This window comes from Canis lupus, chromosome 26 (genome assembly GCF_003254725.2).
Source record: "Canis lupus dingo isolate Sandy chromosome 26, ASM325472v2, whole genome shotgun sequence".
In the NCBI taxonomy this organism is placed as follows: Eukaryota; Metazoa; Chordata; class Mammalia; order Carnivora; family Canidae; genus Canis; species Canis lupus.
The window spans coordinates 20,948,080-20,954,079 of NC_064268.1; positions in this window are offsets into that span (position 1 = coordinate 20,948,080).

Consider the following 6,000-nt stretch of genomic DNA (forward strand, 5'->3'; position numbering starts at 1 on the left):
CCTATAGTGTCAATATGTAATGTGCAATTTGTCCTCAATGCCGCAGGGTCACCTTGCTTACTCTTCCTAAAGTGTTTCCTACATACAGAGAGGCAGGGAAGAATTTCCAAGGCAGGAGTAGAGCCAAAGCAGAAGATGCCACTTTCTGCCGGTGATGCTCAGAATACTGAAACCCCTGGAGCCCCTAAATTAACCTTTATATAGTGGGGTTGCCAGTGATGACTCCTCCAGGGCTGTTGTGAGGGGTAGGGTGCCTGACACAGACTGAGCCCTCGCTATTAAAGGCTACACTGAAGATGATGATCATGATGATGGTGTCGGAGCTGGCAGGCATCTGGTTTTGCAGAGAAGGAAGGAAACTGAGGCCCAGAATGGGAAGTGATTGGCTCAGGGTCTCATGGGGGATCACTATAGCAGAGGTGGCATCCCAGGGGAATTCACAAAAGCTGATTAATGCGTTCTTTCTTCTTGGGCTGCAGTTGCCCAGACTGTGCACCGAGGCACACTGGGGTGCTTCAGGAGAGTCACAGGAACTCACAAGAATAGCTGTGACGATTTTTCATCATCAAGGTAATCATCGTGATACCTGACATGTCTTGGAAAACACACGAACCACTGGCTTGAGGTCATTCACTGTTCCAGCATGAGAGCACACCACATTCCTTTTGATGATGTCATATCTCAGTGACTCTGGGTTTTTGGTGGTTGCTGTGATAAAAAGCAAGATCTGAGCCAAAATCAATGTGAAACGGGAAATGAGGGTTACAGAGCCCAATCCAATTCGGAGGTTTTCAGAAGCTGTGCAGAACCCAACAGGCAGACACATTTCGATAATAAGTCACTGCTTATTTAAGACTGAAATAAAAATATTATTCTCTTTTTAAAAAGATTTTATTTATTTATTCATGAGAGAGAGAGAGAGAGGCAGAGACATAGGCCGAGGGAGAAGCAGGTTCCATGCAGGGAGCCCGAAGTGGGACTCGATCCCGGGTCCCCAGGATCATGCCCTGGGCTGAAGGCAGCGCTAAACCACTGAGCCACCCAGGCTGCCCCCAAAATATTATTCTTCTATCAATTTATGTTGACTGTTTTTTCAAACAGCTATCAGGTTGTTAGACCATAATTGTCTTTGAAGTTTGCACCTAATAAACAGAGCCATGAAGGATTTCTTTTGGTGAAACACTTCTGGAAAACCAAGGGTGCCGTGAACCCAGGAGGTTTGAGAACTTCTGCTCCATGATCTAAGGCTCCCGGTTTGCAGGGAAGGAGGCAGGCAGCTCTCAGCCGAGAGGCAGGACAGAGGGGATGAGGGAAAGAGGTTAATGCCTTGCATACAAGACAGAGCAGGCACAGGAAACCTGATCTTTCAGCTGCCACCAAGTCATTGTTTATTTAGAACCAGCGGTGTGAGTACATTGGAATCTGTGTCCTCCCAGTTCTCCAGCAAGACGGGCCACTCATTCATTCAGCGAACACACACTCACTGTTTACTCTGTGTCAGACACTGTGCTGATACAGTGATAAATGAGGCACAGCCTCTGTCTTCAAAGGTAGGAGAAGGAAGGATGGGAGGCAGGAAGGAAGATGGTGGTGTCCTTATTTTTACAAATAAAGAAACAAAGGCTCAGAGAGGTTAAATAAATGACCCCAGAGTCGTACGGTATGAAAGAGGTTAAATCATGACTCACTGCCAAGACAATGTCCTATACCACTGTGTGTGGGCACTTGTGGTCTAATCTGGGAGATCAGACATGGCATGAAAAATATTATTTAGAGGCAGGATTTGACACCACTTACGAAAGGTGTGACAGCATGGTACCAGCACAAGGATAGACATGTAGATCGATGGAATAGAATCGAGAGTCCAGAAATAAACATCTATGGTCCATTGATTTCTGAGAAAGATGCCAAGACTATTAAATGGCGGAAAACAGTCTTTTCAGCAAATGGTGCTAGGGACACATGGATATCCACATGCAAAAGAACAAAGCTCAGTCTCAGTGGATCATGAGTCTACTTGTAAGACTTAACACCATTTCTTAGTCTTGACACCAAGAGTACAAGAGACAAGGAAAGGAATAGACAATTGGACTTCATTAAAACTAGACATTTTTATGCCTGCAAGTGACACCATAAAGAAAGTAAAAACACAAGGATGGAGGTAACCAGGCTTACTGTGGGGATCATTTCACAATGTATACAAACATTGAATCATTATGTCGTGCACCTGAAACTAATAGAAAATCATATGTCAGTTATACTCCAGTAAACCAAAGGAAATGCAACCTGAATAAACAAAGTGAAAAGCTAACCCACGGAATGGGAGAAATTTGCAAATTGTCTGATAAGAACTTGTATCTAGAAGATATAAAAACGCTTAACACTCAATAATAAAAAGACAAATAACCCAATTAGCAAGAGAGCAAAGGGTTTGACCAGGTGTTTTCCCAAAGAACTTATACAAATGGCCAGTAAGAACAGGAAAAGATGCTCAGGATTATTAGTCATTAGGAAAATCCAAGTCAAAACAGCCAAGATGGCTCTAATCAAAAAAGACAGGTATTGATGATGACGTGAAGAAAAGGGAGCCTTCATATATGGCTGGTGGGACTAGGAAGTGGCACACCATTTGTAAAGCAGTCTGGCTATTTCTCAAAAGGTCAAACATAGAGTTACCACATGGTCTGGCCATTCTACTCTGAGGTTTACACCCAACAGAAATGAAAATGTAGGTCTCACCACACAACTGGGATGTGAAACAAGCACTTTGCACAATAGCCATGACATGGAAACAACTCAAATGTCCATCCGCTGAGGAATGGATAAACAATAGTTGGCATATCTAAGATATCTGTGTCATGGAATATCATTCAGCCATAAAAAAATAGGGTACAGACACATGCCACAACATGCATGAGCCTTGAAAACATAATGCTGAGTGAAAGAAGCTGCATAAAAAAAAGGCTGCATATCCTGTGATTTCATTTATCGTAAACGTCCAGAATAAAATTGATATAAACATAATTTAGCCCTCTTTATTCAGCTCCACACTATCTCCTAGGGGTCCTCAGTAGAGTTAGGCTGTAGGGGCCCTTGGTGGGAACCCCATAGTGGCGTCCTGCCCATCGGATGTCGTTTGCACACTCCCGGACAGGTGTCTCCTCCCCATGCCAGGCACGAAGCACTGGGGATAGGTGGATGAGAAAATGGGTGAGGTTTGGTCCTATAAGGGCGCCCCAGCTCATGGGGACCATTATACAGCTGACCCTTATAACGCATCTAGAGAGTATCTAGACTACAGATGTGTCCATTATTGTGCCTCTGAATTGGCATCGTATTACTTCCCGTCTTCCCCTTTCTCAGACCAGTTTGCAAAGCTGACTAATGCCATTGAACTTCAAGGTTTCTGGTGGCAGCCCTTCCCTCTGGCTTTTGACAAGTTGACCAGGCCAAAGGCAGGAGTTACCACGTTTGGCAGAAGCTGATGCAGAAGCCAAGGCAACACCCAGAACCCAACTAGGGGAACAGTAGAGGGAGGAGCTGTTCTTTCTTCTCTTCGTCCTAAAAAACCTCCCCTTCTGCTCCCCATGCCCCAGCTCCAGGCTAAAGCAATTAAGTCATTTGCCGCCGGGACCTGGAGGTGGCAGTAACATATAATCACAAACATAAACAGTTTTATATGGTAATTATGAATTCTCCCTATTTTTTTTTTATCAGCTCAACCCAGACCGAAGATTATTTTCTGCTTGATCTAATTCTCATTTTGATCCATCCTCCCTTACTTCCAACCAACTTTGGAAGGATTAAGATGGGGCTACTGGTGATAATTTGGGATATGACAGATCGGAGGCCTATATTTTTGGGTCTTGTGCAACATGAGTTTGACCGAAATTGATTTGCAGCTGACATTTCATCCCTTGTTAGGTTAAATATCCAAAAGGTAACCACATGCCATGTCATGAGTCTCCTCAGCCCAGGCCACCCTCAGGTCTTGTCTGGATTTCAGCGGTACCTTCCCCACTGGCCTCCTGCACTCCACTACCATTATCCCTTTGGCTGGATCCAGTGATTCTTTTCAAGAACATGAATCTTCCTGCTTAACTGCTCCTCGCCAGCTGTTCATTGTCTTGCTAAAATGCACCGTGATCATCCCACCTGCACACTTAGGAGTCTACGGATATTCTCATCATCTTCCAACATGTACCCACAGATAGCCATGCTTCTCCACCTACTTCACTATCATCCACTTCCAAGTCATCCTGTAGCACCCAGATGGTGGAAGACGCTTCCTCACTGGCCACCCAGTTTCCCTTCTTGTCCTGCCCCACCCCCCGCACAAGCCCATATGATCCACTCTGTACCCAAGAGCCAGATCCTTTAACCCACAAGTCAAATCATGCAATGATTTTCCGTTGCACTTAGAAAAAAAAAAAAAGCCAAACCCAGATTTCTTGTTATGATCCTGTAAGGCCCATCTCCACCCATCATGCTCAAACAGCAGCACCTTCACACAGGATACCCTGGGTACCCTGGTCTTTGTTCTCTTTCTCAGGCTGGATAGGCTCATTCCCACCACAGGGCCTTTGCTCTTGTCCCTGCCTCCAGGGCTGTTTCCATATGTATTGGCAGAAGCAACTTCTACTTATTGTTCGTGTCTTAGCCCGAATGCCAGTCCCCTGTGAGACCTTCCTTCTCCGACCGCACTTACCTGAGCAAAGTCTTTCCCCACCCATGCCGGGCCATCCCATCACTCTGTTCCATTTTCTTTACAATCCCCATCTAAAATTATTGTGTGCATATATGTATTCACTTGTTACTCTCTGTGCTAGAACGTACGCCCCATGCGGGCAGGAACTTTGGTTTCCTCAGAGCTCTAGCTCCAGGGGCTCATAGAAGACTTGGCACATAGTAGGTGCTCAACAAACAACTTCCAAGGGAGTGAATGAACAGCGCCTTTCACGGTTCCTGGAAAAGCCTTTTGCGGGAGCCTGCCAGGCTTCTTTTTCTCCCGCGACTATGATTATATATTTATGAGGTAATCAGCAATTGAAAAGTTCCCCGTAATAGTAACTGGAGCTTAACATACAAATAAACCGAACACTATTAAGGACATTTTGTGGCCACTGGGGTGGATCAAGTGAGCTAATCGCCCAACTCCCAGCAATTAAGTCAATTAACCATTTAGACATATGCTGAGCCATTCCCCGGCTCTAGTTTCCCGGGGGCATCTGTGAAATTTGTGCAACTTATTTATGGTGTAAGCTTCTGGTCTCATTACTAACTGGGGTGACTGGGGAAGGCAAGAGGGGTGGCTGGTTAAGTAAGAAAAAAGTCAGGGCCGCGGCAAAGATGTGATAAGCCGCATGTTTCCCTCCATAGGCATCTTTCACTCCCTCCTTTGTGGCTCACAGGAAGGATGAGAGATGCTGTTATTTCTTGCCTTCCCTCATGCATCTGGTATGTTCGAGGATGTCTGAACCCCTGTGTGAGTCGCTGAGGGGAAGGAGAGAGCAGAGAAATGGAGGGGAGTCAGACTTGGTCCCGGGTTCAAATCTTGACTTCCATGCGGTAGCTGAGCCTCAGCTTCCTCATCTGGGTGAGGAATCAAGAAGTGGCACAGAGTCAAGTCCCTACGGCTGCCCTCTGGCACAGGGCACAGGGCAAGGAATACGTCGGTGGTGGTGATGATCACTACCTTTACACTGGAAGCTAAAGAGAAGGAGGCAGAAAAAGCTTAGATAGAGGCATCAGACACACCTGCTTGGAACCCCATTTGTCCTGGCATTTCTTTGCTTTACAGGACTAACTAAACTTCATTTCTCCGATCCTCAGTGTAACTCATCTGAGAAAGGTGCTAATAATACCGGGAGGGTTTTTAAGATCTAACGGCCTGATGCCTGAAAGGCTCTGGCCTGGAGTCCTTCGAATCCTATTAGATGCTTCCCTGCCTTTGCAGAAAAAGGAATGGAAGGGGCCCACCCCAGGTTGCAAAATAAGAGT